The following is a 13,262-nucleotide window of genomic DNA, read 5'->3' as shown; positions in this document are numbered from 1 at the left end:
CTTGCCCGTTGCTGGATGGATGAAAAGGTGCCGTTAGGGCATGGCGGATGCCCAGTCCCAAAAGATACCGCTCAAACGTGCCTGACGTGAACTGCGGTCCGTTGTCAGAGACAAGGACATCAGGACACCCATGCGTTGCAAACAGGCCTCGCAGCACACGGATGACAGCTTCGGTAGTGGTGGAGGGCATCAGGGCGACCTCCAGCCATTTGGAATAGGCGTCCACCACTACCATAAAGGTCCGGCCGTGAAAGGGGCCAGCCAGATCGATGTGCACCCTCGACCAGGGTGTCTTTGGCATCTCCCAGGTGTGTCCCTTAGCTGCCGGTGGTGCAGGCCTCGACTCTTGGCACGCTTGATAGGCGGACACCCAGGCAGTGATGGCATCGTCCATATTAGGCCACCAGACGTAACACCGAGACAACGCCTTCATTTTTACAATTCCCGGGTGGCCAACGTGCAGAGCCTCCAGGACGCGCTGACGGAGTCCCTGGGGAATCACGACGCGGTCTCCCCACAGCAGACAGCCACGATGAGCTGAGAGTTCATGTTGTCTGGTTGCGAAGGGCTGGAACTCCGATGCAAAAGGCCCTTGTGGCCACCCCCTCCACACCCAGTTGAGCACCCGGCTGATGGTGCGATCCTGGGCAGACGCGGAGGCCACAGTGGCAGCCGATACAGGCGCTGCCGGAAGATCCTCAATCAGAAGGAGCGATGAAGCTGGAGCCGGGTCTTCCACAAATGCTGGAAGAGGGCAACGGCTGAGGGCGTCGGCATGGCCCATCGATTTCCCCGGGCGATGGATGAGCCGGTAGTGGTAGGCAGCCAGGAAAACAGTCCATCGCAGCATGCGTGGCGAGAGGACCGGTGGAGTTGGACGATCACTGGCGAGGAGGCCCAGGAGTGGCTTGTGATCAGTGATGAGGTCAAAAGTCCTGCCATAGAGGTATTCATGGAACCTCTTCACTCCAGCCACAAGTGCCAGTGCCTCCTTGTCGAGCTGGCTGTAATTCCGTTCCGTCGGAGATAGCGTCCTGGAAAAGTAGGCGAGCGGTGCTTCTCTTCCGTCTGGAAAACGGTGACTAAGGACAGCACCGATGCCAAAAGGTGAGGCGTCGCAGGCAAGGACCAGCGGCCTGGATTCACTGTACTGTACCAGCACACTGTCTGATGAAAGGAGAGCCTTGACCGCGTTGAAGGCCGCCGTCTCCCGATGACCCCAGGCCCAAAGGAGCAGGCCCGAAAAACCCAAGGCCCGAAAAACCAAAGGAGCAGGCCCGATGACCCCAGGCCCAAAGGAGCAGGCCCGAAAAATCCTTGAAGGCGATCCGGAACCGGCCAACGCCTACCACGGGAATGTCGTTTCCCTGGTAGTCTCTCAGGTGTACGCGGTGAGAGTCGAGTTGCCTTTTGGACACTCTGGGTACCAGTCTTTTGATGGTGCTCCATGACACGATGGACAGGGCAGACCCGGTGTGGAGCTCCTTCAATGAGCACCATGACGTTCAGCTTGCGTCGCGTAGGCGAGTCGGTTTGGCCAATCGTGGTTCCAGACGGGCAGCGGCAGTTGGTGAGAGCGAAACAACTTTCCTTGGCAGACTGGAGTGAAGACTTGGACTTGCGAGTCGATGAAGGGGGGGTGTCAGACGGAGCCGATGGGCAGACCTTAGCGATGTGGCCCCTTCTGGAACACTTCCTACAGATGGCGTCTCTGAATCGACACTTGGCACGGGAATGGTTGCCTCCACAGCCGGCACATTCCGGTTGGCCCTTGGACTTCTGTTGGAACTTCCTGCGCTCCCGCTTTGTCTGGTGCACGTCATCGTCTTCACTGGAGGATGCCTCATCACTGCTGGCCTCTTCATGATGCACCGGAACTGGCTCCCTAGCAAGACGCGGGCTGCTGGACTTGCGGATCTCCTGGGCGGAGCGTTCAGCAGCTTCTGAGGCCACAGCCTCCTCAATGGCTTTCTGTAGCGTGAGGTCTGGCTTGGCGAGGAGACGCCGTTGCAGATGGATGTCCCGGACCCCGCAGATGATTCGATCCATCAGGGCATCGTCTAAGTCTCGGAACTCACAGTGCATTGCAGCCTGTCGCAGGGTGGTGGTGTAGTTGTTGATTGACTCCCCCTCTGCCTGGTTCCGGTGGTAGAACGCATGGCGGGCAGCAATCTTGGACGGCTTTGGTGCGTAGTGGTTGCGGAGCTTCTCTTGGATTGTGTCCCATGGTGTTGCCTGGACTGCTTCAGGCGCAACCAATGCTCGGGCCGTCTCAAACACCTCAGGCCCACAGAGGCTGAGGAATAGGCCCCTCTTCTGATCCTTTGATACTGCTGTCAGCTCGTTGGCTTGGAGGTAGCAGTCGAACCGAGCGAGGTAGGAGTCCCATGATTCAGAGGCTGGCGCAAACGGCGGTAGAGGCACAAGTGAAGCCATGATTCCGATGCCGGCGTGAAGGGCGATGGATGGAACACAGTGCTCTTAGCCAGAACAGTCAGCTCTGAATTGGTTCTATCCAGTGATTTCGCTCAGTGATTTCGCTCTGTGATTCAGCTCAGTGATTCAGCTCAGTTCAGAGGCTGGCCGCATCTGGCTGTGCTCTGATGTCCATCGATCCCATCCTCGTCACCAGTGTTAAGTTGTGGGTTGACATAGCAGACGACACAGCGATTTCTCCAAGTAGCTCTTTATTTTGTAAGCTGGAATAGAACTGAGTGCAAACAGCTCAGCCGGCCTGCTTTTATAGGCAGCCAGCTGTCAACATTGTAGCAACAACAGCCCAGCGTTTCCCGCCTAAAATAACTGACGTGGACCTGAGTGAAAACTATCTACAGGCCTGAGTGAAAACTATATACAGTATCCCCCTGCTGGCCCAGGGTGAAACTTCACTACATAACAAAACCAAACCAAACCAAACCAAACCAAACCAAACAAACTGCTCCTTTTGGACTATTCTGTGGCTGGGTAGTTGGGCCCATTTGTGATATCATTGCTCCCCCCCAAAAAGAAAGGAAATAAAAAGAAATTTGGGTTTCTTGAGGAGGTGCTTCCCTCTAAAAGGACAAGCAGGGGTACCTGGTCAGGCGGTAGGCTGCCTCGAGTTTGCTATTTCATTGGAATTATTTATGAAGGGGCTAGCAGGTGATCCTAAGGCTTTGCTCGCTTTGCCCTAGAATTTGATGGCCTCTGGCAGCGATTCTGGCCTGAATAGCGTCCCCAAGTGGTGCACGAAGCATTGGTTGCACCGGTTCCTCACATTGTTTAGTTTTTTAGTTTTGTTGTTTTTTGCAGACTATGGCAGGGCTTTTGCAGATGCCTCCAGAGTTTGCCTCTCATGCAGAGGATGACCTGCTGATGCCTTCTTCCAGAAGGAAGCTCTTCGGAGGCGGCAATCCAGGAGGAGGCCAAAGAGGAACAGGGATGATGCTTGCACTTCCTCGCGGGATGGGGACATGCGGACTACTTGCGCAGGTACATCATCCCTGGGCTCTGATGATGATTCATACATCACCTTGGACCTCTACGGGGGTCAGGGTGAGGCTGTCCCAGGTCTCAAGGATCATCCTGGATAGCTCAGCTGGTCAGCACGTGGTGATGGTAATGTCTAGGTTGCAGGATTGGTCCCTGTATGGGACAGCTGCATGCTCCCCCATCATTCTACCTGGACACTGAGGTCCAGCACCAAGGGCCTTCTGGTGGTTCCCTCACTGCGAGAAGCAAAATTACAGGGTGCCAGGCAGAGGGCCTTCTCGGGTGGCACCCGTCCTGTGGAACACCCTCCACCAGATTTCAACTACAAGGCTTCTAGAAGACATCTGAAAGCAGCCCTGTTTAGGGAAGATTTTAATGTCTGATGCCTTCCTGTATTTTAGAATGTTAGACGCAGGGCTGCCATCATTCCCACAGCTTGCTGGGATCGCAGCTTTGTGTTTTCTCAAGGTTTAGGATTCCTCTGGCTCTTCAGCCAGTGGCTTGGAATACAGCAAATCAAAAGTCAGTTAGAGAGCTACCTGAAGTAGCCTGGAAGAAGGTTAGGACGCAGCTTGCATTGAGACGTATGGTGGGATCCCCTTTGATCCTCCTTCTATCCCTGATCTTCATTTATCCCCATCGGGGATTGTCCCTAAGAAAGCCCCATATAATTCCATCTGATCCTTATTTATTGCATCCCAAAGGCACCTCAGTGAATGACGCTATCCTTCCGGAATTGTTAGTCTCAGGAATTAGTACCATAAAAACATAGGCTACAGAAAAGCAGTCTGGAACAAATTAGTTTTCCAGGATCCATAGAACAGAATCATAACTATTTTAGTCCGAACTGGAAGCAAACTGTACAAAATGCAAAAGTTAAGTTCCTTCCCTACACCTCCTGCTTTGAATGCTGCTATTTTCCCAGAAAGTACTGACGTTTTGCACATCATTCTATAGGTATTGTCAGTATGGATTCGCCATATGGTTCTGTAACACCACCTTCTGCGCACTTGGGTACCTTTGCCTCGAACCTTTCAAGCAGTCAAGTATATGCACCAGGAACAGTCCTTGGGGGAGCACCGGCAGCTGCTAATTTTAACAGACAGCATTTTTGCGTGCTGAGGTCCCCCAAAACACCCCTACCCCAATAACTCACAAATCACTCATAAATTTTTGTTTAAGGTTTTTGGCATAATTTTGGCCACAACTTTATTGAACATACAAATTGTGAGTGGTTGCTTAGGCCTTGGTTATGACCGTCTGTCCCCCCTGCCTTGGGGGACAGCACTGACTCCCGGATTCCAGCGAAAGTCTGAGCAGCCAGCAAGGCGTGTGCAAACTGGGGAGGAGGGTAGGCCAGCGGCAGAGAAACTGGAAACCCAGGCCGCACGTTATTCACCGGGTTCTTGACTGCTTTATGCGTCGGTGCCGAAGGGAGGACAGGCACGGAAAGCGCTGTGGCCATCTGAGACGAGGAGGTGATTGCGACGGTGGTCACCTTGCTCCCAGCGACGGAATTGTGGGTAGTCGTGGGAGTGGTGTGAGCCCCTGTTTTGGGATAGGTCGCAGAGCTTCTCAAACGGTTCTTTGGAATGAGTTCGTCGATTTCTTTGTCAGGATCCTTGATCAGAGCGTTGATGAGCTGTGTTGCTTGTCTTGTTGATTCAGTGCCTCCCCTGCAAGAGAATAATAGCATTGTAGAGTTGGAAGGGCCCCCGAGGGGCATCTAGTCCACCCCAACCCCTGCAATCTCTTGGCCAACATGGGGGTTGAACCCTGAGATTAAGAGTCATGCTCTACTGACTTGAGCTCTCCTTCAGGTCTAAATGCATCCTTCAGGAATAAATGCATGAAGACCATTTCTTCATTCATGGATAAGCTTAATAAGAAATATTTCCCCTTTTCCGGCCTAGGACCCTCGTACCTACGGGACCGCCTCTCCCGGTATGCCCCACGGAGGACCTTAAGGTCCATATATAGCAACACCCTAGAGGTCCCGGGCCCTAAGGAAGTTAGATTAGCCTCAACCAGGGACAGGGCCTTTTCAACACTGGCTCCGGCCTGGTAGAACGCTCTGTCTCATGAGACCAGGACCCTGCGGGATCTGATTTCTTTCCGCAGGGCCTGTAAGGCAGAGTTGTTCCACCTGGCCTTTGGCTTAGAATTGAGGCATCTAATCATAAGCCTGCATTTTTATCAAAGCTTATGTTTTATGCCAGGCAGCAGACCAGCTGCCTAAGAATCTTGGCAAAATGTTTTTACTCCTAGACAAGGGCCCCCCCTGATTTATAGCAGAAAACAATTCTCAAAGTCGTAAAAAGGGAATTACAGGCTGACAGCCAAGGTTACACTGACCCTACAAATTAAGGGTGGATAAATAGTAAAATGAGCCATATCTTCTTCCTAAGGTTAAGAAGGTCAAGAGCAGTGAAAAAGCATCTAGCTGGCAGAAAGAGAACATTTTTTGGAAGACTTTTCTAAAGCTGTTTCTTTCTTAAACTGAGATCCTTTTAAGATTTCTTTTCCTTTTAAAAGGTTGTTTATGTATTAAATATATTAGTTTAAATATAATTATGCAAAGGATTTAAGAAATGCTAGATTCTTATTTCATATAGTTGTAAGAGTTGTAACTATCCTGAAATTAAGTCAGCCACCAGCCAAGCCCCTTGCCAGACAGAAGACGCCAATCGAGCACTCCTGATATATGGTTGTCAGGCCTTTTGTTTAGAAACCTTCAAATGAAGGAGATCTCTCAGTGTTGATGTGAACTCAATCCTTGACATATGCATAAGATAAAAATTCAAGATTAATTATCTGTTTTGGAAGGCAATAGGGCAAGGAGGGCAAGAGGTGAGCTGGTAATTAAGATTCCTTGTTGAGACACATGTAAGATATATTACTACTTATTTGTCATTTATAGATAGAAGAATATATAGCTTTTTGATTTCCATAAAAGGCAAGAGGAAATGGGTGTATCTTTTGTGATTGGTTCTAGCAAACAGCCAATAGGAATTTTAACCAGGCTGATTGGACAGAGGCAGCCACAGGAGGAGCAAGGGGGCTGGATTAAGGAAATATAAGTGCTGGCCAGAATGGCAAGAGGCCAGGCCAGAGCTTGGTAACCATATACCACTGTGCCTCATATTTATTTGTCTGACAAATAAATTACTATTTTAATTTCTCTATTGCTGCGTTGAATATTTCATTCCAGCTAAGCGTTAACCACAAGCAGGGTGCTACAGAATCAGTTTGATTCTCTCCCCCTCTTTCTTCTTCCTTTCTCCTCCTGTGAAGAGGCTGCATACTAATGTTTTAATGTTGTATCTTAATCTTTTAAATTGTATTTTAATTAACTTGTTTTTATTATTGGTTGTTTGCTGTCCTGAGCCCGGTCTTGGCTGGAGAGGGCGGGGTATAAATAAAAATTTATTATTATTTATTATTTTTATTTTTAGAAAAATGCATGTAAGTGTAAAAACCTTTGCATGAATGAAATTTAGTGGTTTTATGATGCAATGGTTGAATACACAACCGTTCCCTCGGACAGCAAGATTAGGTGGTTTGGTGCAGACTGGACTGATTCCATTTTTAAAATGTTAATGTTTCAGCTGCAACGGGGCCTCTGAGAAACAAAAGTGGGGTGTCAGCATATATCTGAGTAAAAAAAAATATTGAAAAGCAGCATATATCTGAGTAAAAAAAAAATTGAAAAGCTTGAGGGAGATTGAGCATGCTCAGTGGCCTCCAGAAGCTACAAAACAGGTGGAATAGGAAAAAGCAGACTAAGTGGGTGGGGTGATTAAATGGGCCTGACAGATTTATAGATTCTTGGGAGAGGATATGAATGGGTGGCTGCATTTTAATTGTTTTAATGTATTTTAATCTTGTTTTTAAGTTGTATTCATTCAACTCATTTTTATTATTGGTTGTTAGCTGCCCTGGGCCCGGCCTTGGCTGGGGAGAGCGGGGTATGAATAAAATCTGTTGTTGTTGTTGTTGTTGTTGTTGTTGTTGTTGTTGTTGTTGTTATTATTATTACAGTGGTGCCCTGCAAGACTAATGCCTCACAAGACGAAAAACCCGCTAGACGAAAGGGTTTTCCGTTTTGGAGGTGCTTCGCAAAACGAATTTCCTATGGGCTTGCTTCGCAAGACGAAAAAACCGCTAGACGAAGAGACTCGCAGAACGGATTAATTTCGTCTTGCGAGGCACCACTGTATCCCAAGATTCACAGTGGGGGGGAAATGAGGCAGACGAAGAACAGCGCCAAAGCAATCTACACTAGCAAGACATAAGAAAACAAAGTTTTCCTCTTGCATTTCATGTAAACCATAGCTTGAAATGCACCTAGCAACTGATAATCAAAGTCCATTCATATGTAAAAACACAAGCGGTGGAATGAACACTACCTTCATCACAATCTAACTCAAAATTGGGCCTTTCCCTCTTCATCAGCAGAAATGGGCCGTCTGAAGGCAGAAGTAAAATCTTAAAGGGGAAAAGCTGCATGCACTTGCAAAGTCTAGGATGCGAAAACTGTCACAGGACTCTCAATGTTTGAATGTAGCAGTGATTCTGGGATTCTGCTGTGGGGATAGGATCTTGAAAAGCTCCCACCTATGATTTTAATAATAATAATAATAATAATAATAATAATAATAATAATAATAATATTTTTTATTTATACCCCGCCCTCCCCAGCCAAGGCCGGGCTCAGAGCGCCTTACAAGCAATAATAAAAACAAGTTGAATGATTACAACTTAAAAACAAAATTAAAATACAACATTAAAATATTGAAATATTAAAATACTAAAATGTAGCCTCATCGCAGGAGGAGAAGGAAAGGAAAAAAGAAAGAGAGGGAGGGAATCAAATTGGCTCCAAGCCAAAGGCCAGGCGGAACAACTCTGTCTTACAGGCCCTGCGGAAAGAAATCAGATCCTGCAGGGGCCCTGGTCTCATGAGACAGAGCGTTCCAACAGACCGGAGCCAGTGTTGAAAAGGCCCTGGCTCTGGTTGAGGCTAATTTAACTTCCTTAGGGCCTGGGATCACTAGGGTGTTGCTATTTATGGACCTTGAGGCTCTCCGTGGGGCATACCGGGAGAGGTGGCCCCGTAGGTACGAGGGTCCTAGGCCATGAAGGGCTTTAAAGGTCAAAACCAGCACCTTGAATCTGACCCTGTACTCCACCGGGAGCCAGTGCAGCTGGAAAAGCACTGGGTGAATATGCTCCCATGGCAGAGACCCCGTGAGGAGCCTCGCTGCAGCATTCTGCACCCGCTGGAGTTTCTGGGTCAGCTTCAAGGGCAGCCCCACGTAGAGCGAATTACAGTAGTCAAGCCTGGAGATGACCGTCGCATGGATCACTGTGGACAGGTCAGGGCGGGAAAGGTAAGGGACCAACTGCTTGATGAGGCGAAGATGGAAAAATGTCGCCTTGGCTGTTGCTGTAACTTGCACCTCCATGGAAAGGGAGGCATCAAGGATTACACCCAAACTCTTAACGGAAGACAATGGCACTAATTGGGCCCCTGCAAGAGAAGGGAGTTGGTCCCTCATCCCCATGCCATCCCGACCCAGCCATAGGGCCTCTGTGTTCGAAGGATTTAGTTTCAATCGGCTCCCACGAAACCATCCAGCCACAGCTTCCAAGCATCTGGTCAGTGTGTTCGGGGTCGAGTCGGTGTGGCCATCCATCAGCAGATAGAGCTGAGTGTCATCAGCATATTGGTGACAGCCCAGCCCAAAGCTCCGGATAATCTGGGCAAGGGGGCCCATAAAGATGTTTAAAAGCATTGGGGAGAGAATTGCGCCCTGCGGCACTCCACACACCAAGGAGTGGCGCGACGACATTTCCCTCCCTAGTGCCACCCTCTGTCCCCGACCAGAGATAAAAGAGCACAGCCAGTTACGGGCTATGCCCTGTATCCCCCCGTCTGCGAGGCGGTGGTCCAGAAGATCATGATCGACCATGTCAAAGGCTGCTGACAAATCTAAAAGGATCAGCAGTTCTGACCCGCCTCGATCCAGTTGTCTACGGAGATCATCTGTTAGGGCAACCAGAGCCATCTAGGCCCGGTGCTGACACCCTTCCTCCACCCATTATAAATATTTTCACAATGTTCTGTTATTTATCACCTATATATTACAAGAATCATCCGAGGTCTGCCAGGAGATTTTTGTTGTCACAACAATTTTTTAAATACTCCTTAAATACTATACATTCTAATAGGAAGGCCTCCGGTCTTTTTGTAAATGGGAACTTGAGTATCTTTTTTAATTCATTGTATATAATATCCCAGAACTCTCTTATTCTTTCACATTCCCACCACTTATGCATACATGAACCTGTTCAGGTTCATGATGATTCAGTTTTAGGGTGCTTAATTTTCACTTGAAAATTGGGGTTTGTTTTGTTTCACCCATTTTGATTTTTGTTTCTTAAAAAATGAATCTCTGCCTATTCTCTTCGCTGCTAGGGCCCTGTTGTGACTGACAATGGGAATTTCTTATTGGACTGGAAATTTGATAAAGTCCATAACTGGCGTGAAGCGAATGTGGCAATCAAGATGATTCCAGGTAGGTAGTCTTGCAACAGAAGCGTATTTCATGAGGGTTTTAAAAAGAATCCCTTGTAGCAGGCATATTAACAGCTGTACAACTGTGGAATTAAAAATTCTAAAAAGTTATTAATTAGTGGGTCCAGTCCTCTTCTTTATAAATGAAGGAAAATATATGCCTAATGCCTGAATAACACAAGAGTAGAATTAAGTGCTTTGGAACTTATTTTTGCCCCTGACTGTACATCGTCTTAGTACAGTGATAAATATGAATTCTTAGAAAATATTTCTTTTACCGAAAGCCTAGTGGAGGCGTTAATGCTGTATTTGCAACTGTTAGACAGCAGGTGGCGCCATTGGTGTAGATTGCTCTATATGTGGTTATCTCAGATCACCTGTGTTAGGATATATTGTAGCATCATTTATTTTATTTTACTTTTTGTAACTTTATTAAGAGTTTCAAAACGAATATTTTGTAAATACAGTAACAGAAAAACCATCTTGAGGTGTAGGACAATGGCACATGTGGATAACATTTTTCTACCATTATATAAAGCAGTGGTTCTCAAACTTATTTCTCCAGGAAAAAAATTTGCTCCTGCCACACCATTTTTTTAAAAATTATTATTATTATTATTATTATTATTATTATTATTATTATTATTATTATTATTGATAGGTCCAGGAATTGGTCCAGGAAAACAGAAAGAAGCAGCTCCTAGCAGTGCTTATTTCATAACATAGAATATGACTGCTTTATAATATGAAGACGAGTCATCCAGAAAGTGTAAAACATAAATCATTCCCAAAATATAATTATGAATGAGCCTCTTACATATATCTAAGTATGTATATGCACCTTAAGTGTGTATGCAAACTCAACAAAAGTTGTGAGCTCGCAGTATCGCCTGATGCTCATTCCCTCATTTTGAAAAGATATCTATCTATATCCTGCAAATAATAAAAAATATTTCAACGCTGTGCTACAATATACTGCACTGAAATGTTTTAAATGTTCCTGTTTTTTATTATTAATTTTTATTGAAGTTTTTATCTCTGCAAAATAACAGAAACAAACGTTTACACATATGTACATGTTAGTAACACAAAGCATCCCACCAACTCACACAAACCCCACCCCCATTGGTTCGACATAACTCGAAATGTGAGTTAAAATCTGACTTGCTTCCATCGTTGCTTGACCTTGATTCTATAACTTATCTTTACAGTATGATCCAGCATTTAGCAAAACGTGCATTTCTGGTCTCTCTCTAATTTTATTTTTTTTAAATTAAAATATAAACAGGCCCAAAGATAGCACAGTTCAGAAATTCATTCTGCCCCCAGTGGGATGAAATTACAAACCTATGACTTGTATCTTACAAGTCCAGTATTTTCAGTGGTTATTAATACTTCTGTTGCATTCAGACGTGATTTTGCTTTTCTGTTCTAGGGGTGGTGGAAACAGGCCTGTTTATCGACATGGCGGAATGGGTTTACTTTGGCATGGAAGATGGTTCTGTCAGCGTCCGGGAGAAGCCAGTCCACTGACCACACCAGCCAGCCCCCAAATCTACTCTGCCTTCAGCCCATTGCATACAGTTTATCACTTTGGTGCCAATTTGACATCTTGCCTTAAATCCTGTCCCGATCTTGGTGAATGTAACCAAAGGTCCAGCAGATCTCACTAATACTGGAAATGAATGTTGTTTTAAATTATATTTTTTACTATTTTTCATGTAAATCATTTTTTTTTTAAAAAAATAATCAGTCATTTTGAGCATTTTAAACCTTTTTTTCCACTTCGGTTTTTATACAAAACATTGTACCAAAAAGGATATTTTATACAGTACTTGAACCATCGGGTTGCTCAGAGTGTGTCTAGCGGGGGGGGGGGGGGAGAGAAAATAGAAGTTGCAATTTGTGGTATTTGCATAAACACCCCCCCCCCCAAATACATTGACGCAGGAGGGTTGTGCCCAGTTGGTACTCACAGATGCCTTATTAGAATCTTTTTCGTTTCTCTGATTTATGCCTTTCAACGATTTTTACCATAACTGTTTTTAACAGAGAATGTTTAGTCTTAGTATAGTGTAGCACCCTGCTTGTGGTTAACGCTTAGCTGGAATGAAATATTCAACGCAGCAATAGAGAAATTAAAATAATAATTTATTTGTCAGACAAATAAATATGAGGCACAGTGGTATATGGTTACCAAGCTCTGGCCTGGCCTCTTGCCATTCTGGCCAGCACTTATATTTCCTTAATCCAGCCCCCTTGCTCCTCCTGTGGCTGCCTCTGTCCAATCAGCCTGGTTGAAATTCCTATTGGCTGTTTGCTAGAACCAATCACAAAAGATACACCCATTTCCTTCTGTCCTTTTATGGGAAACAAAAAGCTATATATTCTTCTATCTATAAATGACAAATAAGTAGTAATATATCTTACATGTGTCTCAACAAGGAACCTTAATTACCAGCTCACCTCGCCCTATTGCCCTCCAAAACAAATGGTTTAATCTCAAATTTTTATCTTAAACAGATGTCAAGGATCATCACTGAAAGATCTCCTTCCTTTGGAGGTCTCTAAACAAAAGTACATAATCCATTCCCATTTTCAGCTGCAAATGGCAGCTCTACTTTCATCCAACTGTTGTGCAATAAGTCTCAAACTCTGGGCCGTTGCATTGGTTACAAGTTCCACTACTGCTTGCAATCGAATTATTCTGTTTAGATTATAAATAGGATCCCGTGCCCCTTGTATGAGCTCACCAGGATTCCAGGAGGCAGGATCATAATAGGCTATAATGCGCTCTGGTGGCCAATCATCAGTATCGCTCCAACTTTGGGTACTTCCTCCTGCTATATGAGAAATATCAGCGTTTCTTCGTGTACGCTTGGCCGAACTAGTGGGCATAATCCACATTGGTGGTAATACCCATCCCAAGAAACAAGTCCCACTCCATTTGGAAGGGAGTTTCTTGTATGCCCATTCTCCACATATCCACCACAACCATCGGGTCTGAGGTTTTTGGTACGTGGAGTGCATAAGGCGAAATATCAAAAGGGGTACAGAATTCACTGTGCAGTATGTTAGATTGCCTTCTTCTGTCACAGTTATGTTCCACACCATTTTCCATGCATGAATAAAAGGAGGTGCACAGGGCAAGGTATTCCGAGTTCGATACGTAGTACCGTTTGCCCAGGTTTGACTATTCTTAATATAATCC

At 45.9% G+C, this 13,262-nt stretch overlaps 1 long non-coding RNA gene across 1 annotated transcript; it reads left to right on the top strand.

Annotated features, from left to right (window-relative positions):
• Window positions 1-9,931: 9,931 nt before the first annotated feature.
• Window positions 9,932-11,988, top strand: LOC307201349. The gene is made up of 2 exons (XR_013832682.1): window positions 9,932-10,052; window positions 11,487-11,988. It is a non-coding gene; the product is annotated as an uncharacterized lncRNA (long non-coding RNA).
• The last annotated feature ends 1,274 nt before the right edge of the window (window positions 11,989-13,262 follow it).

This window comes from Podarcis cretensis (genome assembly GCF_951804945.1).
Source record: "Podarcis cretensis genome assembly, chromosome: 13".
NCBI classification, from domain to species: domain Eukaryota; kingdom Metazoa; phylum Chordata; class Lepidosauria; order Squamata; family Lacertidae; genus Podarcis; species Podarcis cretensis.
This window is presented reverse-complemented; position numbering and strand designations above follow the sequence as displayed.